Source organism: Dermochelys coriacea, chromosome 13 (genome assembly GCF_009764565.3).
Source record: "Dermochelys coriacea isolate rDerCor1 chromosome 13, rDerCor1.pri.v4, whole genome shotgun sequence".
NCBI classification, from domain to species: Eukaryota; Metazoa; Chordata; order Testudines; family Dermochelyidae; genus Dermochelys; species Dermochelys coriacea.
Window position 1 is genome coordinate 35,732,536 of NC_050080.1, and position 15,287 is coordinate 35,747,822.

General features: G+C 42.0%; 1 pseudogene; it reads left to right on the plus strand.

Annotated features, from left to right (window-relative positions):
- Positions 1 to 12,190: 12,190 nt before the first annotated feature.
- On the plus strand, positions 12,191 to 13,133 carry LOC119841602 (annotated as a pseudogene).
- The last annotated feature ends 2,154 nt before the right edge of the window (positions 13,134 to 15,287 follow it).

Below are 15,287 nucleotides of genomic sequence, written 5' to 3' on the forward strand. Positions count from 1 at the left end.
TTACAAATCAGAGCAAAAACAAAAAAACAAAAACCAGAGGCTAGTAACGAACATCCCCTATGGGCAGATAACTCCATAACTACCTACTCTGTCATTTCTCCTAACTTCCACTTAAGTTTCTATCACTGGATACCCTCTAACATAAGGCACTGGACTAGACTGATCTGAAGTTTTATCTCAATCCCTATGCCCTTTTGCTATCTTACCCCAGAGCAAACCAGACTCAGCTGTATTTAAGTTACCCAAGCAAGTGAAATTAGAGTGAGTTCAGGAGCCTTTAAGAAAGTTGGCATGAAATTAAAGTTACCCAGGATATTAGTTACCCATTAAAGTTGCTCTGGGGTAAGATAGGAAATTCACTCTGTTTAAAAGTAGGAAATGCATGATGGTAGCTACACCCTCACCTCTGAAGATGAAGCAGTCGGAGGGGTTATCTGGCTCTTAGAACAATTTCTAGTCTATATGAGGAAATGGCAGGCAGTTTTCTTTACAGTATTTGGCAGCTTTCTTGAGTGCCTAAGAATAAGGGAGAGTCCTGATTATTTTATTTAAAATAACTGCTGTCCACAGAAGGTCAAATATTCAAGACCAGGTAGCTCACAACACAAAAAGTCTAACTTTCTCTCTGAGTCCTCTAATAAATTGACTAAGCAGTAGCCCTCCAGTGGAAACCATACCCTCTGCTCTTGGAATAGGAAGAATAATTGTGTAGCAACCCATTTCTATCTACATAGGAAACCCAGAAAAGCTTAAAAGAGCATGATTTTCCCTCCCTGGAAAAGCCAATATGAGCTGGTCACTTAACTCACTTAAGCACCTTTAAAAATCTCAGCCTACAGACAAAACCATGCATCAAACATGGCACATTGAGTCCAATACCCCAGCTCAGAGCTAGAAGATTCAAAGCAGCCCATAGCTGTTCCACAGGGATAGATCTGAGTGATTCAGTAGGACTCAAAGGAGAGCTCTGTATAAGCTCGAAAGCTTGTCTCTTGCACCAACACTAGTTGGTCCAATAAAAGACATTACTGACCCACAATGGTTCAGTAGGAGACATTTTCCTCTATGGGCCAATATTCACCCTGCTACTTGACACATCAAAGCTATCAAGGCTACCAAATGTTCATCTTTCAGTTAAGGTTTAAAATAAATTTATTTTGCTGTGATCTATTTTCTATTTTCTAAGGCACACATGGACATTTGTTGCCCAACTTCAATTGATGAAGGCACCAAACTGTCCATTGTGCATTTGAAATTCTCCTTCTGCAGAGATCCATTGAGCCCTGGGACATGTCACAAAAGGAGTAGCCATTAACCTGCCTGGGCCGATATCTTTCCTCGGATATCAATTGAGAGTATAAAATAAGGAATAGTGGCATCATGAGGCAACCTATCTCCTCCCCACCTACGCTGAAGACAAAAAGAATGCTAGGAAGACAAAGACTTTAAACTGAGGAGACGGGTCCCAGTCTGAAAAGGAAATTCATAGATTCATAGATACTAAGGTCAGAAGGGACCATTCTGATCATCTAGTCCAACCTCCTGCACAGCGCAGACACAGAATCTCACCCACCCACTCCTACGAAAAACCTCACCTATGTCTGAGCTATTGAAGTCCTCAAATCGTGGTTTAAAGACTTCAAGGAGCAGAGAAGCCTCCCTCAAGTCAAGGATACTAGTCTATACTAGTTATACTGGCTGTAGAATGACTGTGCCTAATAGGGTACAAAATGTGAGCGAGGCCAAACAGCAAAAATTAAGATGTTTGTACACCAATGCAAGGAGCCTAGATAACAAAATGGAGGAACTAGAGCTACTAGTGCAGGAAGTGAAACCAGATATTATAGGGATAACAGAAACATGGTGGAATAGTAGTCATGCCTGGGACTACAGGTATTGAAGGGTATGTGCTGTTTAGGAAAGACAGAAACAAAGGTAAAGGGGGTGGAGTAGCATTGTATATCAATGATGAGGTAGAATGTAAAGAAATAAGAAGCAATGCAATGGATAAGACAGAGTCCGTCTGGGCAAAAATTACATTGGGGAAGATAACTAGTAAAGCCTCTCCTACGATAGTGCTTGGGGTGTGCTATAGACCTCCGGGATCTAATTTGGATATGGATAGAGCCCTCTTTAATGTTTTTAATAAACTAAATACTAATGGAAACTGCGTGATGATGGGAGACTTTAACTTCCCAGATATAGACTGGAGGACCAGTGCTTGTAATAATAATAGGGCTCAGATTTTCCTAGATGCAATAGCTGATGGTTTCCTTCTTCAAGTAGTTGCTGAACCGACTAGAGGGGATGCCATTTTAGATTTAATTTTGGTGAGTAGCGAGGACCTCATAGAAGAAATGGTTGTAGGGGATAATCTTGGCTCAAGTGATCATGAGCTAATTCAGTTCAAACTGAACGGAAGGATTAATAAAAATAAATCTGCAACTAGAGTTTTAGATTTCAAAAGGGCTGACTTTCAAAAATTAAGGAAATTAGTTAGGGAAGTGGATTGGACTGAAGAACTTATGGATCTAAAGGTAGAGGAGGCCTGGGATTACTTTAAATCAAAGCTGCAGAAGCTATCAGAAGCCTAAAGAAAAGGAGTACCCGTGGCACCTTAGAGACTAACAAATTTATTAGAGCATAAGCTTTCGTGAGCTACAGCTCACTTCATCGGATGCTGTAGCTCACGAAAGCTTATGCTCTAATAAATTTGTTAGTCGCTAAGGTGCCACGGGTACTCCTTTTCTTTTTGCGAATACAGACTAACACGGCTACTACTCTGAAACCTATCAGAAGCCTGTATCGCAAGAAAGCGGAAAAAAGTCATAGGAAGGAGTTCTAGACCAAGCATCTTAGAGAGGTGATTAAGAAGAAGCAGAAAGCATACAGGGAGTGGAAGATGGGAGGGATCAGCAAGGAAAGCTACCTAATTGAGGTCAGAACATGTAGGGATAAAGTGAGACAGGCTAAAAGTCGAGTAGAGTTGGACCTTGCAAAGGGAATTAAACCTAATAGTAAAAGGTTCTATAGCCATATAAATAAGAAGAAAACAAAGAAAGAAGAATTGGGGCCGCTAAACACTGAGAATGGAGTGGAGGTTAAAGATAATCTAGGCATGGCCCAATATCTAAACAAATACTTTGGCTCAGTCTTTAATAAGGCTAAAGAGGATCTTAGGGATAATGGTAGCATGACAAATGGGAATGAGGATATGGAGGTAGATATTACCATATCTGAGGTAGAAGTGAAACTGAAACAGCTTAATGGGACTAAATCAGGGGGCCCAGATAATCTTCATCCAAGAATATTAAAGGAATTGACACCTGAAATTACAAGCCCATTAGAAAGAATTTTTAATGAATCTGTAAACTCAGGAGTAGTACCGAATGATTGGAGAATTGCTAATATAGTTCCTATTTTTAAGAAAGGAAAAAAAAGTGATCCGGGTAACTACAGGCCATTTAGTTTGACATCTGTAGTATGCAAGGTCCTGGAAAAAATTTTGAAGGAGAAATTAGTTAAGGACATTGAAGTCAATGGTAAATGGGACAAAATACAACATGGTTTTACAAAAGGTAGATCGTGCCAAACCAATCTAATCTCCTTTTTTGAAAAAGTAACCGATTTTTTAGATGAAGGAAATGCAGTGGATCTAATTTACCTAGATTTCAGTAAGGCATTTGATACCGTGCCACATGGGGAATTATTAGTTAAATTGGAGAAGATGGGGCTCAATATGAACATCAAAAGGTGGATAAGGAATTGGTTAAAGGGGAGACTGCAACGGGTCCTACTGAAAGGCGAACTGTCAGGTTGGAAGGAGGTTACCAGTGGAGTTCCTCACGGATCGGTTTTGGGACCAATCTTATTTAATCTTTTTATTACTGACCTTGGCACAAAAAGTGGGAGTGTGCTAATAAAGTTTGCAGATGATACAAAGCTGGGAGGTATTGCCAATTCGGAGAAGGATCGGGATATTATACAGGAGGATCTGGATGACCTTGTAAACTGGAGTAATAGTAATAGGATGAAATTTAATAGTGAGAAGTGTAAGGTTATGCATTTAGGGATTAAGAACAAGAATTTTAGTTATAAGTTGGGGACGCATCAATTAGAAGTAACAGAAGAGGAGAAGGACCTTGGAGTATTGGTTGATCATAGGATGACTATGAGCTGCCAATGTGATATGGCTGTGAAAAAAAGCTAATGCGGTTTTGGGATGCATCAGGAGAGGCATTTCCAGTAGGGATAAGGAGGTTTTAGTTCTGTTATACAAGGCACTGGTGAGACCTCACCTAGAATACTGTGTGCATTTCTGGTCTCCCATGTTTAAAAAGGATGAATTCAAACTGGAGCAGGTCCAGAGAAGGGCTACTAGGATGATCCGAGGAAGGCGAAAAACCTCCAGGGCCTCTCCAATCTGCCCTGAAGGAAAATTCCTTCCCGACCCCAAATATGTCAATCAGCTAAACCCTGAGCATATGGGCAAGATTCACCAGCCAGATACTACAGAAAATTCTTTCCTGGGTAACTCAGATCCCATCCATCTAATAGCCCATCTCAGGGGATTAGTCCTATTTACCCTGAATATTTAAAGATCAATTATTTACCAAAATCCCATTATCCCATCATACCATCTCCTCCATAAACTTATCGAGTAGAATCTTAAAACCACATTAGATCTTTTGCCCCCATTGCTTCCCTTGGAAGGCTATTCCAAAACTTCTCTCCTCTGATGGTTAAACCTTCGTCTGATTTCAAGTCTAAACTTCTTGGTGGCCAGTTTATACCCATTTGTTCTTGTGTCCACATTGGTGCTGAGCTTAAATAATTCCTCTCCCTCTCCTGTATTTATCCCTCTGATATATTTATAAAGAGCAATCATATCTCCCCTCAACCTTCTTTTAGTTAGGCTAAACAAGCCAAGCTCCTTAAGTCTCCTTTCATAAGACAAGTTTTCCATTCCTCGGATCATCCTAGTAGCCATTCTCTGTACCTGCTCCAGTTTGAATTCATCCTTTTTAAACATGGGAGACCAGAACTGCACACAGTATTTGGCAATACCTCCCAGCTTTGTATCATCTGCAAACTTTATTAGCACACTCCCACTTTTTGTGCCAAGGTCAGTAATAGAAAGATTAAATAAGATTGGTCCCAAAACCGATCCCTGAGGAACTCCACTGGTAACCTCCCTCCAGCCTGACAGTTCGCCTTTCAGTAGGACCCGTTGCAGTCTCCCCTTTAACCAATTCCTTATCCACCTTTTGATGTTCATATAGATCCCCATCTTCTCCAATTCAACTAATAATTCCCCATGTAACATACCCCCAAACATTTTTTGTTGTCCTTCTCTGTACCCTTTTCCATTTCTAATCTTTTTTGAGATGTGGTAACCAAGCCTGCATGTGGTGTTCAAGATCCCTAGTTCTCAAGTGAAAACTGACAAATACAGAGCTGAAACCATTCTGGCTCACTTGTGTGTTGGTATTGTTAAAATAGACATTCGAATTATAAGAATGTGTTTAGTGTTTAGACTTTATGAAATGCATGATAAGTTGCTGCCTGCATTAACCTCACCTGTAATATTTGTATATAAGGTAATATATAAGTGTTTTCTCTGTAACTGTAAATCACCAGACAGGAGAGAACCATTAACAAGTGTTAAATAGTTTCCAACAGGAGTGTAATCTTCTGCTCAACAAAGAAGGCCCATCAACACCAGACTAATCATTGTGGAACATCTGAAGACAAAAGACTTGTTGATTGCTCTCCCCATGTCCCTAAAGAACAGATCTGCAAGCAAAGTCCTTATAACAGCTGAATTTGCAACTTGAAGCAGAACGGAGGAAGGAATAAAAAGGCCTAACAAGGTGGAACTGTATCTTTTATGTTGTTGGATTCTGAGGGGCAAGGATTACTCAGCATGAGCAAAAGATCCCCAGTACTTGGCCTGGTTAGCCCTAAAGAACATATAGAACTTGTTTATGATAGAAGCTCCCATTAATTTTCGAATCATAAGAATGGAACTCATTTGTATGTATATATTTTACCTGCTTTCATCTTGTAAATAACTCTTTTATTTCCTTTTCCTAGTTAATAAATCTTTATATAGTTTATTATAGGATTAGCTACAGGTGTGGTCTTTGGTATGACATCTAAGTTGCAATTGACCTGGAATAAGTGATTGGTCCTTTGGGAGTGGAAATAACCAATACTTGTGATTTTTGGTGCAAGGCACCATCTATCACAAAGACAAGTTTGCCTGGATGGCAAGATAGACCAGAGTACCCAAGGGGACTGTCTGTGACTGTTATAGTGGTTGAGGCGTTTACACTTGATAATTGGTTGTTGAAATCTAAGTATAGAGCTCACAGCCAATTTGGGGTTTGTGCCCTGATTTGTAGCTCTGAGGTCGGTATGCATGCTCTTGAGCCACGACAGGACAGCTTGACAACATCAGCCTGGGAGGGGTTGCTAGCACATAGGGCAGGTCTCCACTTAAAACACTGCATTGGCGCAGCTACACAGATGCAGCTGCGCCACTGTAGCACTTCAGGGAAGCTGATATTGTGCTTATAGGAGAACTTCTGTTGGCGCAGCTAATCCACCTCTACAACAGGTGGTAGCTTTATTAATGGGAGATGCCCTCATATTGACAATCTACACCGGGGATTATGTCAGTATAACTATGTCGCTCAAAGTAGGACTGATTTTACACACCTCCGAGCAACATAATTATACCAAAGTAGGTTTATAGTGTAGGCCTGGCCTTAGGAGGAGAGAATAAGAATTCAAAGTGGTCTTGGCAAATTAGAAAATTGGTCTGAAATAGACAAGATGAAATTCAGTAAAGAAGAGTTCAAAGTACTACACTTAGGATGGAAAAGTCAATATGAAAATACAAAATGGGGAATAACTGGCTAGGTGATGGTACTGCTGAAAAGGATATGGGGGATATAGTGGATCACAAATTGAATATGAGTCAACAGACAAGGTCAGCGCTGTCCTTGGCAACACAGTGTGGGGAGGAGGTGAGCAACCTTCAGTGGTGAAAGAACAGGTCAAGGACTATTTAGAAAAGCTGGATATGCACAATTACATGGGTCCAGATCTAATGCATCTGAGGGTGCTGAGGGAATTGGCTGATGTGATTGCAGAGCCATTGACCATTATTTTTGAAAACCTGTGGCGGTCGGGGGAAGTCCATTAGAAAAAGGCAAATATAGTGCCCATATTTTAAAAAGGGAAGCAGGAGAACCTGGGTAACTACAGACTGGTCATCCTCACCTCAGTCCCTGGAAAAACCAAGGTCCTCAAAGAATCCATTTTGAAGGACTTGGAGGAGAGGAAAGTGATCAGGAACAGTCAACATGGGTTCTCCACTGGCAAGTCATGCCTGACCAACCTGATTGCCTTCTATGATAGGATAACTGGCTCTGTGGATGTGGTGAAAGCAGTGTACATGGTATATCTTGACTTTAGCAAAGCTTTTGATATGGTCTCCCACAGTTTTCTTGCCAGCAAGCTAAAAAAGTATGGATTGGATGAATGAACTATAAGGTGGATATAAAGCTGACTAGATTGTCAGGCTCAAGGTGCAGTGATCAACAGCTCAATGTCTAGTTGGCAACTGCTATCAAGGGAGTGCCCCAGGATTGGCCCTAGGGCCGGTTTTCTTCAACATCTTTATTAATGATCTGGATGATGGGATGGATTTCACCCTTAGCAAGTTCACAGCTGACATTAAACTGGGGGGAGAGGTAGATATGCTGGATGGTAGGGATAAAGTCCAGAGTGACCTAGACAAATTGGAGGATTGGGCCGAAAGAATCTAACGAGCTTCACAAGGACAAATGCAGACTTCTGCACTTAGGATGGAAGAATCCCATGCAACGCTACAGGCTGGCTAAGCAGAAGTTCTGCAAAAGGACCTGGGGATTCCAGTTGATGAGAAGCTGGATATGAGTCAGCAATGTGCCCTTGTTGCCAAGAAGGCTAACAGCATATTACACTGCATTAGTAGGAGCATTGCCAGCAGATCGAGGGAAGAGATTATTCCCCTCTATTCGGCACTGGTGAGGCCACATCTGGAGTACTGCATCCAGTTTTGGGCCCCTCACTACAGAAAGGATATGGAGAAATTGGAGAGTGTCCAGCAGGGGGCAATGAAAATTTTTAGCGGGCTGGGGCACATGACTTATGAGGAGAGGCTGCAGGAACTGGGCTTACTTAGACTGCAGAAGAGAAGAGTGAGGGGGGGATTTGATAGCAGCCTTCAACTACCTGAAGGGGGGTTCCAAAGAGGATAGAGCTTGGTTATTCTAGGTGGTGGCAGATGACAGAACAAGGAGCAATGGTCTCAAGTTGCAGTTTGTTGCATATTGTTAGATATTAGCAAACACTATTTCACTAGGAGGGTGGTAAAGTATTGGAATGGGTTACCTAGGGAGGTAGTGGAATCTCCATCCTTAGAGGCTTGACAAAGCCCTGGCTGGGATGATTTAGTTTGTGTTGGTCCTGGTTTTAGCAGAGCATTGGACCTCTGGAGGTCTCTTCCAAATCTAATCTTCTATGATTCTATGATCTGCCTGAGTCTGCAGAGAACCTGATCCACTTGCTGGTGTGGGGGGAGCTGTCCCCACTGTAACCAATGCAGTGATATTGCTTGAGTCTGCAGATAGCTTGAGTCAGTTTCTGCGAGTGGGGGAGCTGCCACAAGTGTGAGCAATGCCGCATTGAAAGTTGAATCTGCAGAGAGCCCGAGCTAGAGAGAATGTTAACTCCATAAGACTGAGGTACAGGCTGCCCTTTCGGGACTGCGCTCACCATCAGTGATGGGGTAATTACATGTGATACAACCCAGTTTATTACTGAAGTGACACCACTTTTCCCCACTCTCTCTTGTGGTGCCTTTGAGGTGTCTGCATCCCACTGGAGTAAGTCCTTCCCCTGGGTAGGTGTTTCTGCTGGGTCCTGTCTTTGTCTCTGCTCCCTCTCCATCCCTGGTATAATTTCTAGTGGCCCAAGGCCTTGTGTTTCTATATTCATTTGTCCGTTTCCTACTGTGTGCACATCTTGCAGATTTCTGTCTGTTAACCACAATCTTAAGATCTCAGAATCCTCCATGGGTATTAAAATGGGATGGTGGTGCTAAACAATAAGAATCTCAGATACAGGAACAAACCTAAAAATTGATATCACAACACAGATACTCAGCTCATAGAAACTGGCATAGCATTTGGGGTACCACTGAGTTCAACAAAAGTACAGCCGATTTCCACAGCTAAGGAGCTGACCCATTGACTCCAGTGGAGCTATGGCTGGTTTATGCCAGCTGGGGATCTGACTAGCCTTTCATATTTGTGCAGTCTGTCTCACATAGCTGCTGAGAAAGAAAGAAAGAAAGAAAGAAAGAAAGAAAGAAAGAAAGAAAGAAAGAAAGAAAGAAAGAAAGAGAATAAATTTGGGCCATTCATCCTAACAAAAGCTGAAGATCAGATACAGAAAATCTCCCCAACACTGAATTCCTCCAAAGTTCTGTACCAAGTGGGAATGAACTATTCAGTAACCATTAACAGTTACTCTCTTGTAATTAATCCCATGGGACAAAGAGCTAACCAAGTGCGGATTGTTTAGGAATTTTTGTCCCATCTTTGTTTCAGATTGACAGGCAAAGAATATGGATTTGAAACTGCATGGCAGGCCAGATCCCAAGCTGGTGTTAATCAGCCATAGCTCCATTGGAGTTCATGGGCTAGATCCCCAGCTGGTGTAAATTAGCTGTAGTTCCATGGAAATCAAAAAGCCAGATTCTTGGTTGGCATAAATAGCTCTACCTACTCTGAAGTCAATAGAATGGTGTTAATTTGCACCAGTTCAGGACATGACCCTTTATTTTTAGTGTTTGCCTTTGGGTACCTCTTAAGTAACCATCTCAAACAGCCAGAGCAGCCTGAGCTGTGGGTTTCTGCTGCATCCCAAGAGCTGCTGATGCAATGTAGGAGAAAAACATCTCTCCTCCCCCAGCAGTAATTATGTGGAATTAATGAAGAAGAGGTTATTCCAGGCCAGTTGTGCTTCTGGTGCTGCTAGGCTCTGAGCTATTGTAGATCACATGTGTCATAAAAATAAAGGGAAGGGTAACCACCTTTCTGTATACAGTGCTATAAAATCCCTCCGGGCCAGAGGCAAAACCCTTTCACCTGTAAAGGGTTAAGAAGCTATAATAACCTCGCTGGCACCTGACCAAAATGAGCAATAGGGAGACAATATACTTTCAAATGGGGGGGGGAGGGGGAAAGGTTCACCTGTCTGTGTGATGCTTTTGCCAGGAAAAGATCAGGAATGCAGTCTCAGAACTTCTGTTAGTTAGTAAGTAATCTAGCTAGAAATGCGTTAGATTGATTTCCTTTTGTTTAATGGCTGGTAAAATAAGCTGTGCTGGATGGAATGTAGAGGTCCAACTGCAGAGAGACCCAGGAAAACTGGTGACGTGACATGGAAACAGCTGCTGGATAACACAGTGATGTGTTCATGAGAGACAGAGATAATGACCAATGATTCGTAGTACTGGAGGATTAAATGTGTTATAAACTGGGAAAAATTCCACAAAAACTACCACAGTAAGTTTGCTATTTCAATTAAATATGTTCAGGAATTAATTGGGAAAATTTAAGAGTTCAAATATGAATTGCAATTGGAACTCTTTAAGACTTTTACTGTCAATTTAATCAATATGCCTAAAGCCTTTCAGATGTTTTGTTTTTCAGAAGGAAAAAAATGGTATCTGGGAACTGAGAACCAAACAAATTCAGCTAAAAACTGCTGAAAATTGGGGGGGGGGGGAGGGGAGTTAGCCATAGTAAAAATAGGTTTAAGTTTTGTAATATATATATATATATATATATATATATATATATATATATATATATATAGGTTTTTTGAGGATAGGAGAGACTTCAAATGAAAATTGAAAACCTAGTTTTCCTTTGAAATAATTAATGCAGAAAATATCTGATTACTCCAAACTGGAAATTTAGTTTTAAGCCAGGCTGAGGACCATTGATATTGTCCAATGTCACTACAATTTCAAACCCATTCACTCTTTTGCAACCATTTTGATGTCTGTTTCAAAGGGCAGCTGCAGGATGGAAAAATTGAGTACATAGGAAAGTTGATTCCCCACAGAATATATATTTAAACATCCAAGTGCCTTGAAGATGAGACACAGAGAGATGAAGCCCCCAGCCAAAGCCTGTCTATCCTCACCCTGCCCAAGAACACAAAGGAGGTCTATGGGACTAGAACCCAGATCTCCTGTCAAAGCACCATATCCTCTGTCCCACACTGCTGCCAGCAAAATAAAAATGCTGCTGACAGATGCACAGAACATACAAAACTAAGACAAAGAGCATCCCCCAAGCAGCTCACAGTTCTAGGAGACAAGGCAGAGAAAGAGAGGCAGGAAAACAGAGGCACAGAGAGGAAAAGTGACTGGCCCAAGGTCACAGAGCAGGTCGGGGCAGAACCCAAGTCTCAAGAACAGAACCCAAGTCTCCTGAAAGCCTCTGACCTGCACAGCACAGACATTAAGTCATAGAGGGAAAATGATAAAACAGCACTAAATGAGCGATAGTCCTAACCAATCATGACCCAGAGAGGGGAGTGTAGCTGGGATCCAGTGCCATAGATCAGTTTGTCACCAGGCACCAGGCTATCTATGTGTCATTGGTGTGGAACTATCGCAGATGACCTGACACGTAGGGTGCTCATGTGTCCGTGCCATATTTCCCTGTAAATCAGGCTGTGTTTAGTATCATCGTTTCATGCCAAAGTGGTCAGCTTGCTGTTTGTCACCACAGGAGAAACAGCTTGACTAGCGTTGCTGGATTTGGGTTGTACTTTGTTCAATCCTTCATATTGCATTTGATCAAGCCACAGCCTGATCACATCTGATCCTCAGAGGGTATAAATATACTCTGCTCCATTAACTTTCCAGGAGCTATACCAATGTACGCTTGTGTGAAAACACGCCAGAGTAGTGTTCTGATTGTCAGGGGAGCACTCACCATCCCTTGTCAATGGAAGTGATGTGTGCGGTGAGCCTCCGACATTCACATCACTCTAATCCTGACCACTGCCCTTCTCCTTCCCTCCACAGGCAGCACATGATGTACTCCAGAGGAAAATGTCCAACAGAACCACTGTGACTGTGTTCTTTTTCCTGGGATTCTCTGATATTTGGGAGCTGCAAATTTTACATGTTGTCATGTTCCTAGTAATTTACCTGGCAACCCTGACAGGGAATCTCCTCATCATTATGGTTGTAGTCCTTGACCACCGTCTTCACACTCCCATGTATGTCTTCCTGATGAATTTGTCCATCATAGATCTTGGCCCAATCACTGTCATTGTCCCCAAATCCATGGTGAATTCCCTCATGAACACCAGATCTATTTCCTATTCTAAATGTGTCACCCAAGTCTTTCTCTTTGTTATCTTTCCTGCAGCTGAGCTTCCCTTACTCACCATCATGGCATATGACAGATATGTGGCCATCTGCCAGCCACTGCACTATGGGACTGTGATGAGCAAGAGAACTTGCATCCAAATGGCAGCCAGTGCCTGGACCAGTTGAATTCTCTACACTCCACTGCACACTGGGAACACTTTTGCGTTAACTTTTTGTGGTGCGAACACAGTGGATCCGTTCTTCTGTGAAATCCCCCAGCTACTCAAACTTGCCTGTTCTAATTCAGATCTTGGTGAAACTGGGATTATTGTCTTTAGTGCATGTTTAGCCTTAATCTACTTTGTTTTAATAATTGTGTCATATGTCCTGACCTTCAAAACTATGCTGAGAATTCTCTCTGAGCAGAGCTGGCATAAAGCCTTCTCCACCTGCCTCCCTCACCTCATTGTGATCTCCTTGTTTATTTGTACTGCCACCTTTGCCTACATGAAACCCACCTCCAGCTCAACATCAGCTCTGGATGTCACAATGGCTGTTCTCTGTTCCCTGGTGCCTCCAATGGTGAATCCAGTAATTTACAGCACAAGGAACAAGGAGATCAAAGCTGCCCTTTGAAAAATGATTGGTTGAAGCAGTTCCCCTGGAATATAATGTCCATTTTTATTCCATGACCATATACTCATTCTGTGTTTTGTTATAAATATAATCTACCTCTAGGGGAATTCTGTGCCACTGCGCACATGCAGAATTTATATCTGGCACAAAAAAAAGTTCTGCAGAAAATGCATTCTGACCAAGAAATGTTGCAGTTCCACCTTTCACAATCTGGTAGTTACAGGGAGGAATAAATATCCAGAGAACCACCACTCAAATCATTGGAGTTATTCTATGTTTACATCAGGCTAAATATGATCAACTCTATCTAAGACTTTATATTGCCACCCATCACCACAATATCTGAGCACCTTGTACATAAAATGAGTAGCCATAACAAAGTCCCTAGTGGACTTTCTGGAGTCTCTGGCTCTTCTATTTGGGGATAAAAATTCTGCTTGGGATACAAAAATTATTGTTTCTTTGCTTGATTGTCTCAATTTTGTTTCTTTGTTTGCTCTGTTTTGCTTTACTGGTTAGGTGGTTGATTTTTTTGGGGGGGGAGGGAGTTTGGAACAGTGGAGTATGCAAAATATTTGAGAACCATATTGTATTAAGATTTTGTATCACACTGTGGCTTAAATTTTTAGTTCCAAGTTTATTGACTCTTAGTCACTTATGCAATTTTTTTTTTTACTGAAATCACAGGTTTTGTATTAATTCCTGTCCATTTGTAATTCCTTATCATCAGCTGCCATCTAATGATCATAAGAAAGAATACATAGAACACTGACCATATTAACCTTGGCTTCTCCATAGTGCCCATTATACACCATAGCCACCCCTTTCCCAGCCTTCATTCTCTGCTATCCCAAGTATCCATTATACAGTGAAGTGTGTTTTTCTCATTCCCTCACCCTTGCTAACCACAATGCAGAGTTCAGCAATGCTGCTCAAGCACATCTGGTTGCACAGGGCACATTCTTGCTTGATTAGCCGGCCCTGAAGCCAATACTGTGGTTTCCTCACTTGTATTTTTTGCAAGCTAGCTAAAGTAGAGCTACAGTAATGATGCCTACTGTCCATTCAATGCTTCCCTCCCCGCCTCCCACCCCCACCACTGCAGTGTAGACATACCCCAAGTGCCTAGCTGTGAATTATTCACTCAGGCCTCTTTCCATCACAGTCAGCCGCTTATGACTTGGCTAATCAGCGTAGATTAAAAGCATTCCATTTTAAGGCAAATCCAGTTTCCTTGGATTACCAGAGTACTTTTCAAAGCCATGAATGCACTGATGTATCTTCACCTGTGCAAGGTCTCCACACTGATTTTGCACCAGTATAACTATTCTGGTTAGTGGTGTGAGTCTGTTATGGAAATCATTCTACCAGTACAACCTCTAGTATGAACACAGTTTACCAGTGTTGAGGTACCTAATGCTGGTATAGCTTATTCTCCTTCCCATAGGGGGATCAACTATACTGATATCTGCAGTTGTACATCAGTATAATTGCAACCAGTCAGAGTAGATGAGTGGCCCCTTCAGGCATCCTCTAGAGGCATTAGGGCAGGCATGAATGTAGCCCCTCATCTCAATTTCCCTTCTTTGTTCCCTAAATAAACTCCACACAGGTTTGTCCAGTCTCATAACAACAGTCCCCATTTAGGATTCATTTATTTTAATTTATTAACTTAAATTCAAAACTAAACATGGACATCTTCCCTCCAGCTTCCTACACCCCAAACTGCCCCATCTCCTCTGAGTCTTGCCCACCTTAGCACACTTCTCCCAGCTCTTCCTAGATCATAGAATCATAGAATCATAGAATATCAGGGTTGGAAGGGACCCCAGAAGGTCATCTAGTCCAACCCCCTGCTCAAAGCAGGACCAAGTCCCAGTTAAATCATCCCAGCCAGGGCTTTGTCAAGCCTGACCTTAAAAACCTCTAAGGAAGGAGATTCTACCACCTCCCTAGGTAACGCATTCCAGTGTTTCACCACCCTCTTAGTGAAAAAGTTTTTCCTAATATCCAATCTAAACCTCCCCCATTGCAACTTGAGACCATTACTCCTCGTTCTGTCATCTGCTACCATTGAGAACAGTCTAGAGCCATCCTCTTTGAAACCCCCTTTCAGGTAGTTGAAAGCAGCTATCAAATCCCCCCTCATTCTTCTCTTCTGCAGACTAAACAATCCCAGCTCCCTCAGCCTCTCCTC